General features: G+C 50.6%; 34 non-coding genes across 34 annotated transcripts; 19 read left to right on the forward strand and 15 right to left on the reverse strand.

Annotated features, from left to right (window-relative positions):
* The first annotated feature begins 1568 nt into the window (after positions 1-1568).
* trnag-ucc (transfer RNA glycine (anticodon UCC)) lies at positions 1569-1640 on the forward strand. The gene has a single exon. It is a non-coding gene; the product is annotated as a tRNA-Gly (tRNA).
* Positions 1641-1727: 87 nt separating this feature from the next.
* trnad-guc (transfer RNA aspartic acid (anticodon GUC)) lies at positions 1728-1799 on the reverse strand. The gene has a single exon. It is a non-coding gene; the product is annotated as a tRNA-Asp (tRNA).
* Positions 1800-2649: 850 nt separating this feature from the next.
* trnag-ucc (transfer RNA glycine (anticodon UCC)) lies at positions 2650-2721 on the forward strand. Its single transcript has one exon. It is a non-coding gene; the product is annotated as a tRNA-Gly (tRNA).
* Positions 2722-2808: 87 nt separating this feature from the next.
* trnad-guc (transfer RNA aspartic acid (anticodon GUC)) lies at positions 2809-2880 on the reverse strand. Its single transcript has one exon. It is a non-coding gene; the product is annotated as a tRNA-Asp (tRNA).
* Positions 2881-3730: 850 nt separating this feature from the next.
* On the forward strand, positions 3731-3802 carry trnag-ucc (transfer RNA glycine (anticodon UCC)). Its single transcript has one exon. It is a non-coding gene; the product is annotated as a tRNA-Gly (tRNA).
* Positions 3803-3889: 87 nt separating this feature from the next.
* trnad-guc (transfer RNA aspartic acid (anticodon GUC)) lies at positions 3890-3961 on the reverse strand. Its single transcript has one exon. It is a non-coding gene; the product is annotated as a tRNA-Asp (tRNA).
* An 850-nt stretch (positions 3962-4811) lies between these two features.
* On the forward strand, positions 4812-4883 carry trnag-ucc (transfer RNA glycine (anticodon UCC)). Its single transcript has one exon. It is a non-coding gene; the product is annotated as a tRNA-Gly (tRNA).
* Positions 4884-5892: 1009 nt separating this feature from the next.
* On the forward strand, positions 5893-5964 carry trnag-ucc (transfer RNA glycine (anticodon UCC)). Its single transcript has one exon. It is a non-coding gene; the product is annotated as a tRNA-Gly (tRNA).
* Positions 5965-6973: 1009 nt separating this feature from the next.
* Positions 6974-7045, forward strand: trnag-ucc (transfer RNA glycine (anticodon UCC)). The gene has a single exon. It is a non-coding gene; the product is annotated as a tRNA-Gly (tRNA).
* Positions 7046-8054: 1009 nt separating this feature from the next.
* Positions 8055-8126, forward strand: trnag-ucc (transfer RNA glycine (anticodon UCC)). The gene has a single exon. It is a non-coding gene; the product is annotated as a tRNA-Gly (tRNA).
* A 1009-nt stretch (positions 8127-9135) lies between these two features.
* Positions 9136-9207, forward strand: trnag-ucc (transfer RNA glycine (anticodon UCC)). The gene has a single exon. It is a non-coding gene; the product is annotated as a tRNA-Gly (tRNA).
* An 87-nt stretch (positions 9208-9294) lies between these two features.
* Positions 9295-9366, reverse strand: trnad-guc (transfer RNA aspartic acid (anticodon GUC)). The gene has a single exon. It is a non-coding gene; the product is annotated as a tRNA-Asp (tRNA).
* Positions 9367-10216: 850 nt separating this feature from the next.
* On the forward strand, positions 10217-10288 carry trnag-ucc (transfer RNA glycine (anticodon UCC)). Its single transcript has one exon. It is a non-coding gene; the product is annotated as a tRNA-Gly (tRNA).
* Positions 10289-10375: 87 nt separating this feature from the next.
* On the reverse strand, positions 10376-10447 carry trnad-guc (transfer RNA aspartic acid (anticodon GUC)). Its single transcript has one exon. It is a non-coding gene; the product is annotated as a tRNA-Asp (tRNA).
* An 833-nt stretch (positions 10448-11280) lies between these two features.
* trnag-ucc (transfer RNA glycine (anticodon UCC)) lies at positions 11281-11352 on the forward strand. The gene has a single exon. It is a non-coding gene; the product is annotated as a tRNA-Gly (tRNA).
* An 87-nt stretch (positions 11353-11439) lies between these two features.
* On the reverse strand, positions 11440-11511 carry trnad-guc (transfer RNA aspartic acid (anticodon GUC)). Its single transcript has one exon. It is a non-coding gene; the product is annotated as a tRNA-Asp (tRNA).
* Positions 11512-12361: 850 nt separating this feature from the next.
* On the forward strand, positions 12362-12433 carry trnag-ucc (transfer RNA glycine (anticodon UCC)). The gene has a single exon. It is a non-coding gene; the product is annotated as a tRNA-Gly (tRNA).
* An 87-nt stretch (positions 12434-12520) lies between these two features.
* On the reverse strand, positions 12521-12592 carry trnad-guc (transfer RNA aspartic acid (anticodon GUC)). Its single transcript has one exon. It is a non-coding gene; the product is annotated as a tRNA-Asp (tRNA).
* Positions 12593-13442: 850 nt separating this feature from the next.
* trnag-ucc (transfer RNA glycine (anticodon UCC)) lies at positions 13443-13514 on the forward strand. The gene has a single exon. It is a non-coding gene; the product is annotated as a tRNA-Gly (tRNA).
* Positions 13515-13601: 87 nt separating this feature from the next.
* On the reverse strand, positions 13602-13673 carry trnad-guc (transfer RNA aspartic acid (anticodon GUC)). Its single transcript has one exon. It is a non-coding gene; the product is annotated as a tRNA-Asp (tRNA).
* An 850-nt stretch (positions 13674-14523) lies between these two features.
* Positions 14524-14595, forward strand: trnag-ucc (transfer RNA glycine (anticodon UCC)). The gene has a single exon. It is a non-coding gene; the product is annotated as a tRNA-Gly (tRNA).
* An 87-nt stretch (positions 14596-14682) lies between these two features.
* trnad-guc (transfer RNA aspartic acid (anticodon GUC)) lies at positions 14683-14754 on the reverse strand. The gene has a single exon. It is a non-coding gene; the product is annotated as a tRNA-Asp (tRNA).
* An 850-nt stretch (positions 14755-15604) lies between these two features.
* On the forward strand, positions 15605-15676 carry trnag-ucc (transfer RNA glycine (anticodon UCC)). The gene has a single exon. It is a non-coding gene; the product is annotated as a tRNA-Gly (tRNA).
* An 87-nt stretch (positions 15677-15763) lies between these two features.
* trnad-guc (transfer RNA aspartic acid (anticodon GUC)) lies at positions 15764-15835 on the reverse strand. Its single transcript has one exon. It is a non-coding gene; the product is annotated as a tRNA-Asp (tRNA).
* Positions 15836-16685: 850 nt separating this feature from the next.
* trnag-ucc (transfer RNA glycine (anticodon UCC)) lies at positions 16686-16757 on the forward strand. The gene has a single exon. It is a non-coding gene; the product is annotated as a tRNA-Gly (tRNA).
* An 87-nt stretch (positions 16758-16844) lies between these two features.
* trnad-guc (transfer RNA aspartic acid (anticodon GUC)) lies at positions 16845-16916 on the reverse strand. Its single transcript has one exon. It is a non-coding gene; the product is annotated as a tRNA-Asp (tRNA).
* Positions 16917-18848: 1932 nt separating this feature from the next.
* On the forward strand, positions 18849-18920 carry trnag-ucc (transfer RNA glycine (anticodon UCC)). Its single transcript has one exon. It is a non-coding gene; the product is annotated as a tRNA-Gly (tRNA).
* An 87-nt stretch (positions 18921-19007) lies between these two features.
* Positions 19008-19079, reverse strand: trnad-guc (transfer RNA aspartic acid (anticodon GUC)). The gene has a single exon. It is a non-coding gene; the product is annotated as a tRNA-Asp (tRNA).
* Positions 19080-19929: 850 nt separating this feature from the next.
* trnag-ucc (transfer RNA glycine (anticodon UCC)) lies at positions 19930-20001 on the forward strand. Its single transcript has one exon. It is a non-coding gene; the product is annotated as a tRNA-Gly (tRNA).
* An 87-nt stretch (positions 20002-20088) lies between these two features.
* On the reverse strand, positions 20089-20160 carry trnad-guc (transfer RNA aspartic acid (anticodon GUC)). Its single transcript has one exon. It is a non-coding gene; the product is annotated as a tRNA-Asp (tRNA).
* An 850-nt stretch (positions 20161-21010) lies between these two features.
* trnag-ucc (transfer RNA glycine (anticodon UCC)) lies at positions 21011-21082 on the forward strand. The gene has a single exon. It is a non-coding gene; the product is annotated as a tRNA-Gly (tRNA).
* An 87-nt stretch (positions 21083-21169) lies between these two features.
* Positions 21170-21241, reverse strand: trnad-guc (transfer RNA aspartic acid (anticodon GUC)). The gene has a single exon. It is a non-coding gene; the product is annotated as a tRNA-Asp (tRNA).
* An 850-nt stretch (positions 21242-22091) lies between these two features.
* trnag-ucc (transfer RNA glycine (anticodon UCC)) lies at positions 22092-22163 on the forward strand. The gene has a single exon. It is a non-coding gene; the product is annotated as a tRNA-Gly (tRNA).
* An 87-nt stretch (positions 22164-22250) lies between these two features.
* On the reverse strand, positions 22251-22322 carry trnad-guc (transfer RNA aspartic acid (anticodon GUC)). Its single transcript has one exon. It is a non-coding gene; the product is annotated as a tRNA-Asp (tRNA).
* Positions 22323-23140: the final 818 nt, after the last annotated feature.

The raw sequence follows: 23140 nt of genomic DNA on the forward strand, positions 1-23140 counted from the left end.
CATTACAGTGAACACTGGCTGACAGAAGATGAGAACTCCACCACTGCAGAGTGAAATTATCCACCTCTGTTGTTTTTTGGTGAGCTTGTGCCGTCGAACGATTTATCCAACCTCAACGTCGGAAAAAGATGGGATCCATACTTGACATTTTTGTTTTTCGCCCCCCACACAAAGAAACTCCTTGGTTGAAAGCTTTCATTTTCTACACTTCTGTGAGAGGATGTCCACAAGCGTTGGTAACATAGTGGTGAGCACAGCTGGCTTCCAAGCAGATTCCCAGCCAATGTGTTCCTTTTGGCTTCCGTTATGCTACATGGCCGGGCGGCACTCTTGTGAAGATGTCCCTGTGACATGTGGGTAGATCGGTGCATTTTGCGAAGGTTAGGATCCCTATGCCGAACATGTTTCGGTGCCGAACCCGGACAAAGAGGGATCCTTGGTTGAAGGCAGTCCTTTTTGAGTGCTTCTGGCAAAAGCTGCCCGCAAGCGTTGGTGGTATAGTGGTGAGCATAGCTGCCTTCCAAGCAGTTGATCCGGGTTCGATTTCCGGCCAACGCATTTTCCTTTGGCTGCTGTATACGTCACGTCGGCCGATGACGCGCTTGTTAAAGGCAACCAACCGAAAAGTAAAAGGCAGACAAGGGCCTCCCCGTCGGGGAAATCGAACCCCGGTCTTCCGCGTGACAGGCGGAGATACTGTCCACTATACTAACGAGGAGCTGCGGAGCTAAGGTGCCCGCTCCTGCCCCACGCAGATCAGCCACGTAATCCGGTCCTAGCAGCATTGTCTGCAGCGCTGCCACTAAAGACCTAGGCAGACAGCAAGAGGAGGGCTGAAAACTGGGCTTGGACAGCTTTTTCTTCATTAATACTCCTTGCTTCTTTCTCAGTCTTGCACTGGTCATCAGCAGTAACTTGAACAGTGCATCACACAGGAGAACGTGATTAGCATGTTTTGCAGCAAACAAAGCACGCCATTCATTCTTACACACAGCCCAGCTTTTACTCCACAAAATGTCAGCTTGCCCTTTCACGAGCTGCATCCAGTCAACCCTTGCAATGACATTCAAACCGGGGGAGCTCATTACAGTGAACACTGGCTGACAGAAGATGAGAACTCCACCACATCAGAGTGAAATTATCCACCTCTGTTGTTTTTTGGTGAGCTTGTGCCGTCGAACGATTTATCCAACCTCAACGTCGGAAAAAGATGGGATCCATACTTGACATTTTTGTTTTTCGCCCCCCACACAAAGAAACTCCTTGGTTGAAAGCTTTCATTTTCTACACTTCTGTGAGAGGATGTCCACAAGCGTTGGTAACATAGTGGTGAGCACAGCTGGCTTCCAAGCAGATTCCCAGCCAATGTGTTCCTTTTGGCTTCCGTTATGCTACATGGCCGGGCGGCACTCTTGTGAAGATGTCCCTGTGACATGTGGGTAGATCGGTGCATTTTGCGAAGGTTAGGATCCCTATGCCGAACATGTTTCGGTGCCGAACCCGGACAAAGAGGGATCCTTGGTTGAAGGCAGTCCTTTTTGAGTTCTTCTGGCAAAAGCTGCCCGCAAGCGTTGGTGGTATAGTGGTGAGCATAGCTGCCTTCCAAGCAGTTGACCCGGGTTCGATTCCCGGCCAACGCATTTTCCTTTGGCTGCTGTATACGTCACGTCGGCCGATGACGCGCTTGTTAAAGGCAACCAACCGAAAAGTAAAAGGCAGACAAGGGCCTCCCCGTCGGGGAATCGAACCCCGGTCTTCCGCGTGACAGGCGGAGATACTGTCCACTATACTAACGAGGAGCTGCGGAGCTAAGGTGCCCGCTCCTGCCCCACGCAGATCAGCCACGTAATCCGGTCCTAGCAGCATTGTCTGCAGCGCTGCCACTAAAGACCTAGGCAGACAGCAAGAGGAGGGCTGAAAACTGGGCTTGGACAGCTTTTTCTTCATTAATACTCCTTGCTTCTTTCTCAGTCTTGCACTGGTCATCAGCAGTAACTTGAACAGTGCATCACACAGGAGAACGTGATTAGCATGTTTTGCAGCAAACAAAGCACGCCATTCATTCTTACACACAGCCCAGCTTTTACTCCACAAAATGTCAGCTTGCCCTTTCACGAGCTGCATCCAGTCAACCCTTGCAATGACATTCAAACCGGGGGAGCTCATTACAGTGAACACTGGCTGACAGAAGATGAGAACTCCACCACATCAGAGTGAAATTATCCACCTCTGTTGTTTTTTGGTGAGCTTGTGCCGTCGAACGATTTATCCAACCTCAACGTCGGAAAAAGATGGGATCCATACTTGACATTTTTGTTTTTCGCCCCCCACACAAAGAAACTCCTTGGTTGAAAGCTTTCATTTTCTACACTTCTGTGAGAGGATGTCCACAAGCGTTGGTAACATAGTGGTGAGCACAGCTGGCTTCCAAGCAGATTCCCAGCCAATGTGTTCCTTTTGGCTTCCGTTATGCTACATGGCCGGGCGGCACTCTTGTGAAGATGTCCCTGTGACATGTGGGTAGATCGGTGCATTTTGCGAAGGTTAGGATCCCTATGCCGAACATGTTTCGGTGCCGAACCCGGACAAAGAGGGATCCTTGGTTGAAGGCAGTCCTTTTTGAGTTCTTCTGGCAAAAGCTGCCCGCAAGCGTTGGTGGTATAGTGGTGAGCATAGCTGCCTTCCAAGCAGTTGACCCGGGTTCGATTCCCGGCCAACGCATTTTCCTTTGGCTGCTGTATACGTCACGTCGGCCCATGTCGCGCTTGTTAAAGGCAACCAACCGAAAAGTAAAAGGCAGACAAGGGCCTCCCCGTCGGGGAATCGAACCCCGGTCTTCCGCGTGACAGGCGGAGATACTGTCCACTATACTAACGAGGAGCTGCGGAGCAAAGGTGCCCGCTCCTGCCCCACGCAGATCAGCCACGTAATCCGGTCCTAGCAGCATTGTCTGCAGCGCTGCCACTAAAGACCTTGGCAGACAGCAAGAGAAGGGCTGAAAACTGGGCTTGGACAGCTTTTTCTTCATTAATACTCCTTGCTTCTTTCTCAGTCTTGCACTGGTCATCAGCAGTAACTTGAACAGTGCATCACACAGGAGAACGTGATTAGCATGTTTTGCAGCAAACAAAGCACGCCATTCATTCTTACACACAGCCCAGCTTTTACTCCACAAAATGTCAGCTTGCCCTTTCACGAGCTGCATCCAGTCAACCCTTGCAATGACATTCAAACCGGGGGAGCTCATTACAGTGAACACTGGCTGACAGAAGATGAGAACTCCACCACTGCAGAGTGAAATTATCCACCTCTGTTGTTTTTTGGTGAGCTTGTGCCGTCGAACGATTTATCCAACCTCAACGTCGGAAAAAGATGGGATCCATACTTGACATTTTTGTTTTTCGCCCCCCACACAAAGAAACTCCTTGGTTGAAAGCTTTCATTTTCTACACTTCTGTGAGAGGATGTCCACAAGCGTTGGTAACATAGTGGTGAGCACAGCTGGCTTCCAAGCAGATTCCCAGCCAATGTGTTCCTTTTGGCTTCCGTTATGCTACATGGCCGGGCGGCACTCTTGTGAAGATGTCCCTGTGACATGTGGGTAGATCGGTGAATTTTGCGAAGGTTAGGATCCCTATGCCGAACATGTTTCGGTGCCGAACCCGGACAAAGAGGGATCCTTGGTTGAAGGCAGTCCTTTTTGAGTGCTTCTGGCAAAAGCTGCCCGCAAGCGTTGGTGGTATAGTGGTGAGCATAGCTGCCTTCCAAGCAGTTGATCCGGGTTCGATTCCCGGCCAACGCATTTTCCTTTGGCTGCTGTATCCGTCACGTCGGCCGATGACGCGCTTGTTAAAGGCAACCAACCGAAAAGTAAAAGGCAGACAAGGGCCTCCCCGTCGGGGAATCGAACCCCGGTCTTCCGCGTGACAGGCGGAGATACTGTCCACTATACTAACGAGGAGCTGCGGAGCTAAGGTGCCCGCTCCTGCCCCACGCAGATCAGCCACGTAATCCGGTCCTAGCAGCATTGTCTGCAGCGCTGCCACTAAAGACCTTGGCAGACAGCAAGAGGAGGGCTGAAAACTGGGCTTGGACAGCTTTTTCTTCATTAATACTCCTTGCTTCTTTCTCAGTCTTGCACTGGTCATCAGCAGTAACTTGAACAGTGCATCACACAGGAGAACGTGATTAGCATGTTTTGCAGCAAACAAAGCACGCCATTCATTCTTACACACAGCCCAGCTTTTACTCCACAAAATGTCAGCTTGCCCTTTCACGAGCTGCATCCAGTCAACCCTTGCAATGACATTCAAACCGGGGGAGCTCATTACAGTGAACACTGGCTGACAGAAGATGAGAACTCCACCACTGCAGAGTGAAATTATCCACCTCTGTTGTTTTTTGGTGAGCTTGTGCCGTCGAACGATTTATCCAACCTCAACGTCGGAAAAAGATGGGATCCATACTTGACATTTTTGTTTTTCGCCCCCCACACAAAGAAACTCCTTGCTTGAAAGCTTTCATTTTCTACACTTCTGTGAGAGGATGTCCACAAGCGTTGGTAACATAGTGGTGAGCACAGCTGGCTTCCAAGCAGATTCCCAGCCAATGTGTTCCTTTTGGCTTCCGTTATGCTACATGGCCGGGCGGCACTCTTGTGAAGATGTCCCTGTGACATGTGGGTAGATCGGTGCATTTTGCGAAGGTTAGGATCCCTATGCCGAACATGTTTCGGTGCCGAACCCGGACAAAGAGGGATCCTTGGTTGAAGGCAGTCCTTTTTGAGTTCTTCTGGCAAAAGCTGCCCGCAAGCGTTGGTGGTATAGTGGTGAGCATAGCTGCCTTCCAAGCAGTTGACCCGGGTTCGATTCCCGGCCAACGCATTTTCCTTTGGCTGCTGTATACGTCACGTCGGCCGATGACGCGCTTGTTAAAGGCAACCAACCAAAAAGTAAAAGGCAGACAAGGGCCTCCCCGTCGGGGAATCGAACCCCGGTCTTCCGCGTGACAGGCGGAGATCCTGTCCACTATACTAACGAGGAGCTGCGGAGCTAAGGTGCCCGCTCCTGCCCCACGCAGATCAGCCACGTAATCCGGTCCTAGCAGCATTGTCTGCAGCGCTGCCACTAAAGACCTTGGCAGACAGCAAGAGGAGGGCTGAAAACTGGGCTTGGACAGCTTTTTCTTCATTAATACTCCTTGCTTCTTTCTCAGTCTTGCACTGGTCATCAGCAGTAACTTGAACAGTGCATCACACAGGAGAACGTGATTAGCATGTTTTGCAGCAAACAAAGCACGCCATTCATTCTTACACACAGCCCAGCTTTTACTCCACAAAATGTCAGCTTGCCCTTTCACGAGCTGCATCCAGTCAACCCTTGCAATGACATTCAAACCGGGGGAGCTCATTACAGTGAACACTGGCTGACAGAAGATGAGAACTCCACCACTGCAGAGTGAAATTATCCACCTCTGTTGTTTTTTGGTGAGCTTGTGCCGTCGAACGATTTATCCAACCTCAACGTCGGAAAAAGATGGGATCCATACTTGACATTTTTGTTTTTCGCCCCCCACACAAAGAAACTCCTTGGTTGAAAGCTTTCATTTTCTACACTTCTGTGAGAGGATGTCCACAAGCGTTGGTAACATAGTGGTGAGCACAGCTGGCTTCCAAGCAGATTCCCAGCCAATGTGTTCCTTTTGGCTTCCGTTATGCTACATGGCCGGGCGGCACTCTTGTGAAGATGTCCCTGTGACATGTGGGTAGATCGGTGCATTTTGCGAAGGTTAGGATCCCTATGCCGAACATGTTTCGGTGCCGAACCCGGACAAAGAGGGATCCTTGGTTGAAGGCAGTCCTTTTTGAGTTCTTCTGGCAAAAGCTGCCCGCAAGCGTTGGTGGTATAGTGGTGAGCATAGCTGCCTTCCAAGCAGTTGACCCGGGTTCGATTCCCGGCCAACGCATTTTCCTTTGGCTGCTGTATACGTCACGTCGGCCGATGACGCGCTTGTTAAAGGCAACCAACCGAAAAGTAAAAGGCAGACAAGGGCCTCACCGTCGGGGAATCGAACCCCGGTCTTCCGTGTGACAGGCGGAGATACTGTCCACTATACTAACGAGGAGCTGCGGAGCTAAGGTGCCCGCTCCTGCCCCACGCAGATCAGCCACGTAATCCGGTCCTAGCAGCATTGTCTGCAGCGCTGCCACTAAAGACCTTGGCAGACAGCAAGAGGAGGGCTGAAAACTGGGCTTGGACAGCTTTTTCTTCATTAATACTCCTTGCTTCTTTCTCAGTCTTGCACTGGTCATCAGCAGTAACTTGAACAGTGCATCACACAGGAGAACGTGATTAGCATGTTTTGCAGCAAACAAAGCACGCCATTCATTCTTACACACAGCCCAGCTTTTACTCCACAAAATGTCAGCTTGCCCTTTCACGAGCTGCATCCAGTCAACCCTTGCAATGACATTCAAACCGGGGGAGCTCATTACAGTGAACACTGGCTGACAGAAGATGAGAACTCCACCACTGCAGAGTGAAATTATCCACCTCTGTTGTTTTTTGGTGAGCTTGTGCCGTCGAACGATTTATCCAACCTCAACGTCGGAAAAAGATGGGATCCATACTTGACATTTTTGTTTTTCGCCCCCCACACAAAGAAACTCCTTGGTTGAAAGCTTTCATTTTCTACACTTCTGTGAGAGGATGTCCACAAGCGTTGGTAACATAGTGGTGAGCACAGCTGGCTTCCAAGCAGATTCCCAGCCAATGTGTTCCTTTTGGCTTCCGTTATGCTACATGGCCGGGCGGCACTCTTGTGAAGATGTCCCTGTGACATGTGGGTAGATCGGTGCATTTTGCGAAGGTTAGGATCCCTATGCCGAACATATTTCGGTGCCGAACCCGGACAAAGAGGGATCCTTGGTTGAAGGCAGTCCTTTTTGAGTGCTTCTGGCAAAAGCTGCCTGCAAGCGTTGGTGGTATAGTGGTGAGCATAGCTGCCTTCCAAGCAGTTGATCCGGGTTCGATTCCCGGCCAACGCATTTTCCTTTGGCTGCTGTATACGTCACGTCGGCCGATGACGCGCTTGTTAAAGGCAACCAACCAAAAAGTAAAAGGCAGACAAGGGCCTCCCCGTCGGGGAATCGAACCCCGGTCTTCCGCGTGACAGGCGGAGATCCTGTCCACTATACTAACGAGGAGCTGCGGAGCTAAGGTGCCCTCTCCTGCCCCACGCAGATCAGCCACGTAATCCGGTCCTAGCAGCATTGTCTGCAGCGCTGCCACTAAAGACCTTGGCAGACAGCAAGAGGAGGGCTGAAAACTGGGCTTGGACAGCTTTTTCTTCATTAATACTCCTTGCTTCTTTCTCAGTCTTGCACTGGTCATCAGCAGTAACTTGAACAGTGCATCACACAGGAGAACGTGATTAGCATGTTTTGCAGCAAACAAAGCACGCCATTCATTCTTACACACAGCCCAGCTTTTACTCCACAAAATGTCAGCTTGCCCTTTCACGAGCTGCATCCAGTCAACCCTTGCAATGACATTCAAACCGGGGGAGCTCATTACAGTGAACACTGGCTGACAGAAGATGAGAACTCCACCACTGCAGAGTGAAATTATCCACCTCTGTTGTTTTTTGGTGAGCTTGTGCCGTCGAACGATTTATCCAACCTCAACGTCGGAAAAAGATGGGATCCATACTTGACATTTTTGTTTTTCGCCCCCCACACAAAGAAACTCCTTGCTTGAAAGCTTTCATTTTCTACACTTCTGTGAGAGGATGTCCACAAGCGTTGGTAACATAGTGGTGAGCACAGCTGGCTTCCAAGCAGATTCCCAGCCAATGTGTTCCTTTTGGCTTCCGTTATGCTACATGGCCGGGCGGCACTCTTGTGAAGATGTCCCTGTGACATGTGGGTAGATCGGTGCATTTTGCGAAGGTTAGGATCCCTATGCCGAACATGTTTCGGTGCCGAACCCGGACAAAGAGGGATCCTTGGTTGAAGGCAGTCCTTTTTGAGTTCTTCTGGCAAAAGCTGCCCGCAAGCGTTGGTGGTATAGTGGTGAGCATAGCTGCCTTCCAAGCAGTTGACCCGGGTTCGATTCCCGGCCAACGCATTTTCCTTTGGCTGCTGTATACGTCACGTCGGCCGATGACGCGCTTGTTAAAGGCAACCAACCGAAAAGTAAAAGGCAGACAAGGGCCTCCCCATCGGGGAATCGAACCCTGGTCTTCCGCGTGACAGGCGGAAATACTGTCCACTATACTAACGAGGAGCTGCGGAGCTAAGGTGCCCGCTCCTGCCCCACGCAGATCAGCCACGTAATCCGGTCCTAGCAGCATTGTCTGCAGCGCTGCCACTAAAGACCTTGGCAGACAGCAAGAGGAGGGCTGAAAACTGGGCTTGGACAGCTTTTTCTTCATTAATACTCCTTGCTTCTTTCTCAGTCTTGCACTGGTCATCAGCAGTAACTTGAACAGTGCATCACACAGGAGAACGTGATTAGCATGTTTTGCAGCAAACAAAGCACGCCATTCATTCTTACACACAGCCCAGCTTTTACTCCACAAAATGTCAGCTTGCCCTTTCACGAGCTGCATCCAGTCAACCCTTGCAATGACATTCAAACCGGGGGAGCTCATTACAGTGAACACTGGCTGACAGAAGATGAGAACTCCACCACTGCAGAGTGAAATTATCCACCTCTGTTGTTTTTTGGTGAGCTTGTGCCGTCGAACGATTTATCCAACCTCAACGTCGGAAAAAGATGGGATCCATACTTGACATTTTTGTTTTTCGCCCCCCACACAAAGAAACTCCTTGGTTGAAAGCTTTCATTTTCTACACTTCTGTGAGAGGATGTCCACAAGCGTTGGTAACATAGTGGTGAGCACAGCTGGCTTCCAAGCAGATTCCCAGCCAATGTGTTCCTTTTGGCTTCCGTTATGCTACATGGCCGGGCGGCACTCTTGTGAGGATGTCCCTGTGACATGTGGGTAGATCGGTGCATTTTGCGAAGGTTAGGATCCCTATGCCGAACATGTTTCGGTGCCGAACCCGGACAAAGAGGGATCCTTGGTTGAAGGCAGTCCTTTTTGAGTTCTTCTGGCAAAAGCTGCCCGCAAGCGTTGGTGGTATAGTGGTGAGCATAGCTGCCTTCCAAGCAGTTGACCCGGGTTCGATTCCCGGCCAACGCATTTTCCTTTGGCTGCTGTGTACGTCACGTCGGCCGATGACGAGCTTGTTAAAGGCAACCAACCGAAAAGTAAAAGGCAGACAAGGGCCTCCCCGTCGGGGAATCGAACCCCGGTCTTCCGCGTGACAGGCGGAGATACTGTCCACTATACTAACGAGGAGCTGCGGAGCTAAGGTGCCCGCTCCTGCCCCACGCAGATCAGCCACGTAATCCGGTCCTAGCAGCATTGTCTGCAGCGCTGCCACTAAAGACCTTGGCAGACAGCAAGAGGAGGGCTGAAAACTGGGCTTGGACAGCTTTTTCTTCATTAATACTCCTTGCTTCTTTCTCAGTCTTGCACTGGTCATCAGCAGTAACTTGAACAGTGCATCACACAGGAGAACGTGATTAGCATGTTTTGCAGCAAACAAAGCACGCCATTCATTCTTACACACAGCCCAGCTTTTACTCCACAAAATGTCAGCTTGCCCTTTCACGAGCTGCATCCAGTCAACCCTTGCAATGACATTCAAACCGGGGGAGCTCATTACAGTGAACACTGGCTGACAGAAGATGAGAACTCCACCACTGCAGAGTGAAATTATCCACCTCTGTTGTTTTTTGGTGAGCTTGTGCCGTCGAACGATTTATCCAACCTCAACGTCGGAAAAAGATGGGATCCATACTTGACATTTTTGTTTTTCGCCCCCCACACAAAGAAACTCCTTGGTTGAAAGCTTTCATTTTCTACACTTCTGTGAGAGGATGTCCACAAGCGTTGGTAACATAGTGGTGAGCACAGCTGGCTTCCAAGCAGATTCCCAGCCAATGTGTTCCTTTTGGCTTCCGTTATGCTACATGGCCGGGCGGCACTCTTGTGAGGATGTCCCTGTGACATGTGGGTAGATCGGTGCATTTTGCGAAGGTTAGGATCCCTATGCCGAACATGTTTCGGTGCCGAACCCGGACAAAGAGGGATCCTTGGTTGAAGGCAGTCCTTTTTGAGTTCTTCTGGCAAAAGCTGCCCGCAAGCGTTGGTGGTATAGTGGTGAGCATAGCTGCCTTCCAAGCAGTTGACCCGGGTTCGATTCCCGGCCAACGCATTTTCCTTTGGCTGCTGTATACGTCACGTCGGCCGATGACGCGCTTGTTAAAGGCAACCAACCGAAAAGTAAAAGGCAGACAAGGGCCTCCCCGTCGGGGAATCGAACCCCGGTCTTCCGCGTGACAGGCGGAGATACTGTCCACTATACTAACGAGGAGCTGCGGAGCTAAGGTGCCCGCTCCTGCCCCACGCAGATCAGCCACGTAATCCGGTCCTAGCAGCATTGTCTGCAGCGCTGCCACTAAAGACCTTGGCAGACAGCAAGAGGAGGGCTGAAAACTGGGCTTGGACAGCTTTTTCTTCATTAATACTCCTTGCTTCTTTCTCAGTCTTGCACTGGTCATCAGCAGTAACTTGAACAGTGCATCACACAGGAGAACGTGATTAGCATGTTTTGCAGCAAACAAAGCACGCCATTCATTCTTACACACAGCCCAGCTTTTACTCCACAAAATGTCAGCTTGCCCTTTCACGAGCTGCATGCAGTCAACCCTTGCAATGACATTCAAACCGGGGGAGCTCATTACAGTGAACACTGGCTGACAGAAGATGAGAACTCCACCACTGCAGAGTGAAATTATCCACCTCTGTTGTTTTTTGGTGAGCTTGTGCCGTCGAACGATTTATCCAACCTCAACGTCGGAAAAAGATGGGATCCATACTTGACATTTTTGTTTTTCGCCCCCCACACAAAGAAACTCCTTGCTTGAAAGCTTTCATTTTCTACACTTCTGTGAGAGGATGTCCACAAGCGTTGGTAACATAGTGGTGAGCACAGCTGGCTTCCAAGCAGATTCCCAGCCAATGTGTTCCTTTTGGCTTCCGTTATGCTACATGGCCGGGCGGCACTCTTGTGAGGATGTCCCTGTGACATGTGGGTAGATCGGTGCATTTTGCGAAGGTTAGGATCCCTATGCCGAACCCGGACAAAGAGGGATCCTTGGTTGAAGGCAGTCCTTTTTGAGTTCTTCTGGCAAAAGCTGCCCGCAAGCGTTGGTGGTATAGTGGTGAGCATAGCTGCCTTCCAAGCAGTTGACCCGGGTTCGATTCCCGGCCAACGCATTTTCCTTTGGCTGCTGTATACGTCACGTCGGCCCATGTCGCGCTTGTTAAAGGCAACCAACCGAAAAGTAAAAGGCAGACAAGGGCCTCCCCGTCGGGGAATCGAACCCCGGTCTTCCGCGTGACAGGCGGAGATACTGTCCACTATACTAACGAGGAGCTGCGGAGCAAAGGTGCCCGCTCCTGCCCCACGCAGATCAGCCACGTAATCCGGTCCTAGCAGCATTGTCTGCAGCGCTGCCACTAAAGACCTTGGCAGACAGCAAGAGAAGGGCTGAAAACTGGGCTTGGACAGCTTTTTCTTCATTAATACTCCTTGCTTCTTTCTCAGTCTTGCACTGGTCATCAGCAGTAACTTGAACAGTGCATCACACAGGAGAACGTGATTAGCATGTTTTGCAGCAAACAAAGCACGCCATTCATTCTTACACACAGCCCAGCTTTTACTCCACAAAATGTCAGCTTGCCCTTTCATGAGCTGCATCCAGTCAACCCTTGCAATGACATTCAAACCGGGGGAGCTCATTACAGTGAACACTGGCTGACAGAAGATGAGAACTCCACCACTGCAGAGTGAAATTATCCACCTCTGTTGTTTTTTGGTGAGCTTGTGCCGTCGAACGATTTATCCAACCTCAACGTCGGAAAAAGATGGGATCCATACTTGACATTTTTGTTTTTCGCCCCCCACACAAAGAAACTCCTTGGTTGAAAGCTTTCATTTTCTACACTTCTGTGAGAGGATGTCCACAAGCGTTGGTAACATAGTGGTGAGCACAGCTGGCTTCCAAGCAGATTCCCAGCCAATGTGTTCCTTTTGGCTTCCGTTATGCTACATGGCCGGGCGGCACTCTTGTGAAGATGTCCCTGTGACATGTGGGTAGATCGGTGAATTTTGCGAAGGTTAGGATCCCTATGCCGAACATGTTTCGGTGCCGAACCCGGACAAAGAGGGATCCTTGGTTGAAGGCAGTCCTTTTTGAGTGCTTCTGGCAAAAGCTGCCCGCAAGCGTTGGTGGTATAGTGGTGAGCATAGCTGCCTTCCAAGCAGTTGATCCGGGTTCGATTCCCGGCCAACGCATTTTCCTTTGGCTGCTGTATCCGTCACGTCGGCCGATGACGCGCTTGTTAAAGGCAACCAACCGAAAAGTAAAAGGCAGACAAGGGCCTCCCCGTCGGGGAATCGAACCCCGGTCTTCCGCGTGACAGGCGGAGATACTGTCCACTATACTAACGAGGAGCTGCGGAGCTAAGGTGCCCGCTCCTGCCCCACGCAGATCAGCCACGTAATCCGGTCCTAGCAGCATTGTCTGCAGCGCTGCCACTAAAGACCTTGGCAGACAGCAAGAGGAGGGCTGAAAACTGGGCTTGGACAGCTTTTTCTTCATTATTACTCCTTGCTTCTTTCTCAGTCTTGCACTGGTCATCAGCAGTAACTTGAACAGTGCATCACACAGGAGAACGTGATTAGCATGTTTTGCAGCAAACAAAGCACGCCATTCATTCTTACACACAGCCCAGCTTTTACTCCACAAAATGTCAGCTTGCCCTTTCACGAGCTGCATCCAGTCAACCCTTGCAATGACATTCAAACCGGGGGAGCTCATTACAGTGAACACTGGCTGACAGAAGATGAGAACTCCACCACTGCAGAGTGAAATTATCCACCTCTGTTGTTTTTTGGTGAGCTTGTGCCGTCGAACGATTTATCCAACCTCAACGTCGGAAAAAGATGGGATCCATACTTGACATTTTTGTTTTTCGCCCCCCACACAAAGAAACTCCTTGGTTGAAAGCTTTCATTTTCTACACTTCTGTGAGAGGATGTCCACAAGCGTTGGTAACATAGTGGTGAGCACAGCTGGCTTCCAAGCAGATTCCCAGCCAATGTGTTCCTTTTGGCTTCCGTTATGCTACATGGCCGGGCGGCACTCTTGTGAAGATGTCCCTGTGACATGTGGGTAGATCGGTGCATTTTGCGAAGGTTAGGATCCCTATGCCGAACATGTTTCGGTGCCGAACCCGGACAAAGAGGGATCCTTGGTTGAAGGCAGTCCTTTTTGAGTTCTTCTGGCAAAAGCTGCCCGCAAGCGTTGGTGGTATAGTGGTGAGCATAGCTGCCTTCCAAGCAGTTGACCCGGGTTCGATTCCCGGCCAACGCATTTTCCTTTGGCTGCTGTATACGTCACGTCGGCCGATGACGCGCTTGTTAAAGGCAACCAACCGAAAAGTAAAAGGCAGACAAGGGCCTCCCCGTCGGGGAATCGAACCCCGGTCTTCCGCGTGACAGGCGGAGATACTGTCCACTATACTAACGAGGAGCTGCGGAGCAAAGGTGCCCGCTCCTGCCCCACGCAGATCAGCCACGTAATCCGGTCCTAGCAGCATTGTCTGCAGCGCTGCCACTAAAGACCTTGGCAGACAGCAAGAGAAGGGCTGAAAACTGGGCTTGGACAGCTTTTTCTTCATTAATACTCCTTGCTTCTTTCTCAGTCTTGCACTGGTCATCAGCAGTAACTTGAACAGTGCATCACACAGGAGAACGTGATTAGCATGTTTTGCAGCAAACAAAGCACGCCATTCATTCTTACACACAGCCCAGCTTTTACTCCACAAAATGTCAGCTTGCCCTTTCACGAGCTGCATCCAGTCAACCCTTGCAATGACATTCAAACCGGGGGAGCTCATTACAGTGAACACTGGCTGACAGAAGATGAGAACTCCACCACTGCAGAGTGAAATTATCCACCTCTGTTGTTTTTTGGTGAGCTTGTGCCGTCGAACGATTTATCCAACCTCAACGTCGGAAAAAGATGGGATCCATACTTGACATTTTTGTTTTTCGCCCCCCACACAAAGAAACTCCTTGGTTGAAAGCTTTCATTTTCTACACTTCTGTGAGAGGATGTCCACAAGCGTTGGTAACATAGTGGTGAGCACAGCTGGCTTCCAAGCAGATTCCCAGCCAATGTGTTCCTTTTGGCTTCCGTTATGCTACATGGCCGGGCGGCACTCTTGTGAAGATGTCCCTGTGACATGTGGGTAGATCGGTGAATTTTGCGAAGGTTAGGATCCCTATGCCGAACATGTTTCGGTGCCGAACCCGGACAAAGAGGGATCCTTGGTTGAAGGCAGTCCTTTTTGAGTGCTTCTGGCAAAAGCTGCCCGCAAGCGTTGGTGGTATAGTGGTGAGCATAGCTGCCTTCCAAGCAGTTGATCCGGGTTCGATTCCCGGCCAACGCATTTTCCTTTGGCTGCTGTATCCGTCACGTCGGCCGATGACGCGCTTGTTAAAGGCAACCAACCGAAAAGTAAAAGGCAGACAAGGGCCTCCCCGTCGGGGAATCGAACCCCGGTCTTCCGCGTGACAGGCGGAGATACTGTCCACTATACTAACGAGGAGCTGCGGAGCTAAGGTGCCCGCTCCTGCCCCACGCAGATCAGCCACGTAATCCGGTCCTAGCAGCATTGTCTGCAGCGCTGCCACTAAAGACCTTGGCAGACAGCAAGAGGAGGGCTGAAAACTGGGCTTGGACAGCTTTTTCTTCATTATTACTCCTTGCTTCTTTCTCAGTCTTGCACTGGTCATCAGCAGTAACTTGAACAGTGCATCACACAGGAGAACGTGATTAGCATGTTTTGCAGCAAACAAAGCACGCCATTCATTCTTACACACAGCCCAGCTTTTACTCCACAAAATGTCAGCTTGCCCTTTCACGAGCTGCATCCAGTCAACCCTTGCAATGACATTCAAACCGGGGGAGCTCATTACAGTGAACACTGGCTGACAGAAGATGAGAACTCCACCACTGCAGAGTGAAATTATCCACCTCTGTTGTTTTTTGGTGAGCTTGTGCCGTCGAACGATTTATCCAACCTCAACGTCGGAAAAAGATGGGATCCATACTTGACATTTTTGTTTTTCGCCCCCCACACAAAGAAACTCCTTGGTTGAAAGCTTTCATTTTCTACACTTCTGTGAGAGGATGTCCACAAGCGTTGGTAACATAGTGGTGAGCACAGCTGGCTTCCAAGCAGATTCCCAGCCAATGTGTTCCTTTTGGCTTCCGTTATGCTACATGGCCGGGCGGCACTCTTGTGAAGATGTCCCTGTGACATGTGGGTAGATCGGTGCATTTTGCGAAGGTTAGGATCCCTATGCCGAACATGTTTCGGTGCCGAACCCGGACAAAGAGGGATCCTTGGTTGAAGGCAGTCCTTTTTGAGTTCTTCTGGCAAAAGCTGCCCGCAAGCGTTGGTGGTATAGTGGTGAGCATAGCTGCCTTCCAAGCAGTTGACCCGGGTTCGATTCCCGGCCAACGCATTTTCCTTTGGCTGCTGTATACGTCACGTCGGCCGATGACGCGCTTGTTAAAGGCAACCAACCGAAAAGTAAAAGGCAGACAAGGGCCTCCCCGTCGGGGAATCGAACCCCGGTCTTCCGCGTGACAGGCGGAGATACTGTCCACTATACTAACGAGGAGCTGCGGAGCTAAGGTGCCCGCTCCTGCCCGACGCAGATCAGCCACGTAATCCGGTCCTAGCAGCATTGTCTGCAGCGCTGCCACTAAAGACCTTGGCAGACAGCAAGAGGAGGGCTGAAAACTGGGCTTGGACAGCTTTTTCTTCATTAATACTCCTTGCTTCTTTCTCAGTCTTGCACTGGTCATCAGCAGTAACTTGAACAGTGCATCACACAGGAGAACGTGATTAGCATGTTTTGCAGCAAACAAAGCACGCCATTCATTCTTACACACAGCCCAGCTTTTACTCCACAAAATGTCAGCTTGCCCTTTCACGAGCTGCATCCAGTCAACCCTTGCAATGACATTCAAACCGGGGGAGCTCATTACAGTGAACACTGGCTGACAGAAGATGAGAACTCCACCACTGCAGAGTGAAATTATCCACCTCTGTTGTTTTTTGGTGAGCTTGTGCCGTCGAACGATTTATCCAACCTCAACGTCGGAAAAAGATGGGATCCATACTTGACATTTTTGTTTTTCGCCCCCCACACAAAGAAACTCCTTGCTTGAAAGCTTTCATTTTCTACACTTCTGTGAGAGGATGTCCACAAGCGTTGGTAACATAGTGGTGAGCACAGCTGGCTTCCAAGCAGATTCCCAGCCAATGTGTTCCTTTTGGCTTCCGTTATGCTACATGGCCGGGCGGCACTCTTGTGAAGATGTCCCTGTGACATGTGGGTAGATCGGTGCATTTTGCGAAGGTTAGGATCCCTATGCCGAACATGTTTCGGTGCCGAACCCGGACAAAGAGGGATCCTTGGTTGAAGGCAGTCCTTTTTGAGTTCTTCTGGCAAAAGCTGCCCGCAAGCGTTGGTGGTGTAGTGGTGAGCATAGCTGCCTTCCAAGCAGTTGACCCGGGTTCGATTCCCGGCCAACGCATTTTCCTTTGGCTGCTGTATACGTCACGTCGGCCGATGACGCGCTTGTTAAAGGCAACCAACCGAAAAGTAAAACGCAGACAAGGGCCTCCCCGTCGGGGAATCGAACCCCGGTCTTCCGCGTGACAGGCGGAGATACTGTCCACTATACTAACGAGGAGCTGCGGAGCTAAGGTGCCCGCTCCTGCCCCACGCAGATCAGCCACGTAATCCGGTCCTAGCAGCATTGTCTGCAGCGCTGCCACTAAAGACCTTGGCAGACAGCAAGAGGAGGGCTGAAAACTGGGCTTGGACAGCTTTTTCTTCATTAATACTCCTTGCTTCTTTCTCAGTCTTGCACTGGTCATCAGCAGTAACTTGAACAGTGCATCACACAGGAGAACGTGATTAGCATGTTTTGCAGCAAACAAAGCACGCCATTCATTCTTACACACAGCCCAGCTTTTACTCCACAAAATGTCAGCTTGCCCTTTCACGAGCTGCATCCAGTCAACCCTTGCAATGACATTCAAACCGGGGGAGCTCATTACAGTGAACACTGGCTGACAGAAGATGAGAACTCCACCACTGCAGAGTGAAATTATCCACCTCTGTTGTTTTTTGGTGAGCTTGTGCCGTCGAACGATTTATCCAACCTCAACGTCGGAAAAAGATGGGATCCATACTTGACATTTTTGTTTTTCGCCCCCCACACAAAGAAACTCCTTGGTTGAAAGCTTTCATTTTCTACACTTCTGTGAGAGGATGTCCACAAGCGTTGGTAACATAGTGGTGAGCACAGCTGGCTTCCAAGCAGATTCCCAGCCAATGTGTTCCTTTTGGCTTCCGTTATGCTACATGGCCGGGCGGCACTCTTGTGAAGATGTCCCTGTGACATGTGGGTAGATCGGTGCATTTTGCGAAGGTTAGGATCCCTATGCCGAACATGTTTCGGTGCCGAACCCGGACAAAGAGGGATCCTTGGTTGAAGGCAGTCCTTTTTGAGTGCTTCTGGCAAAAGCTGCCCGCAAGCGTTGGTGGTATAGTGGTGAGCATAGCTGCCTTCCAAGCAGTTGATCCGGGTTCGATTTCCGGCCAACGCATTTTCCTTTGGCTGCTGTATACGTCACGTCGGCCGATGACGCGCTTGTTAAAGGCAACCAACCGAAAAGTAAAAGGCAGACAAGGGCCTCCCCGTCGGGGAAATCGAACCCCGGTCTTCCGCGTGACAGGCGGAGATACTGTCCACTATACTAACGAGGAGCTGCGGAGCTAAGGTGCCCGCTCCTGCCCCACGCAGATCAGCCACGTAATCCGGTCCTAGCAGCATTGTCTGCAGCGCTGCCACTAAAGACCTAGGCAGACAGCAAGAGGAGGGCTGAAAACTGGGCTTGGACAGCTTTTTCTTCATTAATACTCCTTGCTTCTTTCTCAGTCTTGCACTGGTCATCAGCAGTAACTTGAACAGTGCATCACACAGGAGAACGTGATTAGCATGTTTTGCAGCAAACAAAGCACGCCATTCATTCTTACACACAGCCCAGCTTTTACTCCACAAAATGTCAGCTTGCCCTTTCACGAGCTGCATCCAGTCAACCCTTGCAATGACATTCAAACCGGGGGAGCTCATTACAGTGAACACTGGCTGACAGAAGATGAGAACTCCACCACATCAGAGTGAAATTATCCACCTCTGTTGTTTTTTGGTGAGCTTGTGCCGTCGAACGATTTATCCAACCTCAACGTCGGAAAAAGATGGGATCCATACTTGACATTTTTGTTTTTCGCCCCCCACACAAAGAAACTCCTTGGTTGAAAGCTTTCATTTTCTACACTTCTGTGAGAGGATGTCCACAAGCGTTGGTAACATAGTGGTGAGCACAGCTGGCTTCCAAGCAGATTCCCAGCCAATGTGTTCCTTTTGGCTTCCGTTATGCTACATGGCCGGGCGGCACTCTTGTGAAGATGTCCCTGTGACATGTGGGTAGATCGGTGCATTTTGCGAAGGTTAGGATCCCTATGCCGAACATGTTTCGGTGCCGAACCCGGACAAAGAGGGATCCTTGGTTGAAGGCAGTCCTTTTTGAGTTCTTCTGGCAAAAGCTGCCCGCAAGCGTTGGTGGTATAGTGGTGAGCATAGCTGCCTTCCAAGCAGTTGACCCGGGTTCGATTCCCGGCCAACGCATTTTCCTTTGGCTGCTGTATACGTCACGTCGGCCGATGACGCGCTTGTTAAAGGCAACCAACCGAAAAGTAAAAGGCAGACAAGGGCCTCCCCGTCGGGGAATCGAACCCCGGTCTTCCGCGTGACAGGCGGAGATACTGTCCACTATACTAACGAGGAGCTGCGGAGCTAAGGTGCCCGCTCCTGCCCCACGCAGATCAGCCACGTAATCCGGTCCTAGCAGCATTGTCTGCAGCGCTGCCACTAAAGACCTAGGCAGACAGCAAGAGGAGGGCTGAAAACTGGGCTTGGACAGCTTTTTCTTCATTAATACTCCTTGCTTCTTTCTCAGTCTTGCACTGGTCATCAGCAGTAACTTGAACAGTGCATCACACAGGAGAACGTGATTAGCATGTTTTGCAGCAAACAAAGCACGCCATTCATTCTTACACACAGCCCAGCTTTTACTCCACAAAATGTCAGCTTGCCCTTTCACGAGCTGCATCCAGTCAACCCTTGCAATGACATTCAAACCGGGGGAGCTCATTACAGTGAACACTGGCTGACAGAAGATGAGAACTCCACCACATCAGAGTGAAATTATCCACCTCTGTTGTTTTTTGGTGAGCTTGTGCCGTCGAACGATTTATCCAACCTCAACGTCGGAAAAAGATGGGATCCATACTTGACATTTTTGTTTTTCGCCCCCCACACAAAGAAACTCCTTGGTTGAAAGCTTTCATTTTCTACACTTCTGTGAGAGGATGTCCACAAGCGTTGGTAACATAGTGGTGAGCACAGCTGGCTTCCAAGCAGATTCCCAGCCAATGTGTTCCTTTTGGCTTCCGTTATGCTACATGGCCGGGCGGCACTCTTGTGAAGATGTCCCTGTGACATGTGGGTAGATCGGTGCATTTTGCGAAGGTTAGGATCCCTATGCCGAACATGTTTCGGTGCCGAACCCGGACAAAGAGGGATCCTTGGTTGAAGGCAGTCCTTTTTGAGTTCTTCTGGCAAAAGCTGCCCGCAAGCGTTGGTGGTATAGTGGTGAGCATAGCTGCCTTCCAAGCAGTTGACCCGGGTTCGATTCCCGGCCAACGCATTTTCCTTTGGCTGCTGTATACGTCACGTCGGCCCATGTCGCGCTTGTTAAAGGCAACCAACCGAAAAGTAAAAGGCAGACAAGGGCCTCCCCGTCGGGGAATCGAACCCCGGTCTTCCGCGTGACAGGCGGAGATACTGTCCACTATACTAACGAGGAGCTGCGGAGCAAAGGTGCCCGCTCCTGCCCCACGCAGATCAGCCACGTAATCCGGTCCTAGCAGCATTGTCTGCAGCGCTGCCACTAAAGACCTTGGCAGACAGCAAGAGAAGGGCTGAAAACTGGGCTTGGACAGCTTTTTCTTCATTAATACTCCTTGCTTCTTTCTCAGTCTTGCACTGGTCATCAGCAGTAACTTGAACAGTGCATCACACAGGAGAACGTGATTAGCATGTTTTGCAGCAAACAAAGCACGCCATTCATTCTTACACACAGCCCAGCTTTTACTCCACAAAATGTCAGCTTGCCCTTTCACGAGCTGCATCCAGTCAACCCTTGCAATGACATTCAAACCGGGGGAGCTCATTACAGTGAACACTGGCTGACAGAAGATGAGAACTCCACCACTGCAGAGTGAAATTATCCACCTCTGTTGTTTTTTGGTGAGCTTGTGCCGTCGAACGATTTATCCAACCTCAACGTCGGAAAAAGATGGGATCCATACTTGACATTTTTGTTTTTCGCCCCCCACACAAAGAAACTCCTTGGTTGAAAGCTTTCATTTTCTACACTTCTGTGAGAGGATGTCCACAAGCGTTGGTAACATAGTGGTGAGCACAGCTGGCTTCCAAGCAGATTCCCAGCCAATGTGTTCCTTTTGGCTTCCGTTATGCTACATGGCCGGGCGGCACTCTTGTGAAGATGTCCCTGTGACATGTGGGTAGATCGGTGAATTTTGCGAAGGTTAGGATCCCTATGCCGAACATGTTTCGGTGCCGAACCCGGACAAAGAGGGATCCTTGGTTGAAGGCAGTCCTTTTTGAGTGCTTCTGGCAAAAGCTGCCCGCAAGCGTTGGTGGTATAGTGGTGAGCATAGCTGCCTTCCAAGCAGTTGATCCGGGTTCGATTCCCGGCCAACGCATTTTCCTTTGGCTGCTGTATCCGTCACGTCGGCCGATGACGCGCTTGTTAAAGGCAACCAACCGAAAAGTAAAAGGCAGAAAAGGGCCTCCCCGTCGGGGAATCGAACCCCGGTCTTCCGCGTGACAGGCGGAGATACTGTCCACTATACTAACGAGGAGCTGCGGAGCTAAGGTGCCCGCTCCTGCCCCACGCAGATCAGCCACGTAATCCGGTCCTAGCAGCATTGTCTGCAGCGCTGCCACTAAAGACCTTGGCAGACAGCAAGAGGAGGGCTGAAAACTGGGCTTGGACAGCTTTTTCTTCATTAATACTCCTTGCTTCTTTCTCAGTCTTGCACTGGTCATCAGCAGTAACTTGAACAGTGCATCACACAGGAGAACGTGATTAGCATGTTTTGCAGCAAACAAAGCACGCCATTCATTCTTACACACAGCCCAGCTTTTACTCCACAAAATGTCAGCTTGCCCTTTCACGAGCTGCATCCAGTCAACCCTTGCAATGACATTCAAACCGGGGGAGCTCATTACAGTGAACACTGGCTGACAGAAGATGAGAACTCCACCACTGCAGAGTGAAATTATCCACCTCTGTTGTTTTTTGGTGAGCTTGTGCCGTCGAACGATTTATCCAACCTCAACGTCGGAAAAAGATGGGATCCATACTTGACATTTTTGTTTTTCGCCCCCCACACAAAGAAACTCCTTGCTTGAAAGCTTTCATTTTCTACACTTCTGTGAGAGGATGTCCACAAGCGTTGGTAACATAGTGGTGAGCACAGCTGGCTTCCAAGCAGATTCCCAGCCAATGTGTTCCTTTTGGCTTCCGTTATGCTACATGGCCGGGCGGCACTCTTGTGAAGATGTCCCTGTGACATGTGGGTAGATCGGTGCATTTTGCGAAGGTTAGGATCCCTATGCCGAACATGTTTCGGTGCCGAACCCGGACAAAGAGGGATCCTTGGTTGAAGGCAGTCCTTTTTGAGTTCTTCTGGCAAAAGCTGCCCGCAAGCGTTGGTGGTATAGTGGTGAGCATAGCTGCCTTCCAAGCAGTTGACCCGGGTTCGATTCCCGGCCAACGCATTTTCCTTTGGCTGCTGTATACGTCACGTCGGCCGATGACGCGCTTGTTAAAGGCAACCAACCGAAAAGTAAAAGGCAGACAAGGGCCTCCCCGTCGGGGAATCGAACCCCGGTCTTCCGCGTGACAGGCGGAGATACTGTCCACTATACTAACGAGGAGCTGCGGAGCTAAGGTGCCCGCTCCTGCCCCACGCAGATCAGCCACGTAATCCGGTCCTAGCAGCATTGTCTGCAGCGCTGCCACTAAAGACCTTGGCAGACAGCAAGAGGAGGGCTGAAAACTGGGCTTGGACAGCTTTTTCTTCATTAATACTCCTTGCTTCTTTCTCAGTCTTGCACTGGTCATCAGCAGTAACTTGAACAGTGCATCACACAGGAGAACGTGATTAGCATGTTTTGCAGCAAACAAAGCACGCCATTCATTCTTACACACAGCCCAGCTTTTACTCCACAAAATGTCAGCTTGCCCTTTCACGAGCTGCATCCAGTCAACCCTTGCAATGACATTCAAACCGGGGGAGCTCATTACAGTGAACACTGGCTGACAGAAGATGAGAACTCCACCACTGCAGAGTGAAATTATCCACCTCTGTTGTTTTTTGGTGAGCTTGTGCCGTCGAACGATTTATCCAACCTCAACGTCGGAAAAAGATGGGATCCATACTTGACATTTTTGTTTTTCGCCCCCCACACAAAGAAACTCCTTGCTTGAAAGCTTTCATTTTCTACACTTCTGTGAGAGGATGTCCACAAGCGTTGGTAACATAGTGGTGAGCACAGCTGGCTTCCAAGCAGATTCCCAGCCAATGTGTTCCTTTTGGCTTCCGTTATGCTACATGGCCGGGCGGCACTCTTGTGAAGATGTCCCTGTGACATGTGGGTAGATCGGTGCATTTTGCGAAGGTTAGGATCCCTATGCCGAACATGTTTCGGTGCCGAACCCGGACAAAGAGGGATCCTTGGTTGAAGGCAGTCCT

Source organism: Danio rerio, chromosome 4 (genome assembly GCF_052040795.2).
Source record: "Danio rerio strain M-AB ecotype USA chromosome 4, GRCz13ab, whole genome shotgun sequence".
NCBI lineage: Eukaryota > Metazoa > Chordata > Actinopteri > Cypriniformes > Danionidae > Danio > Danio rerio.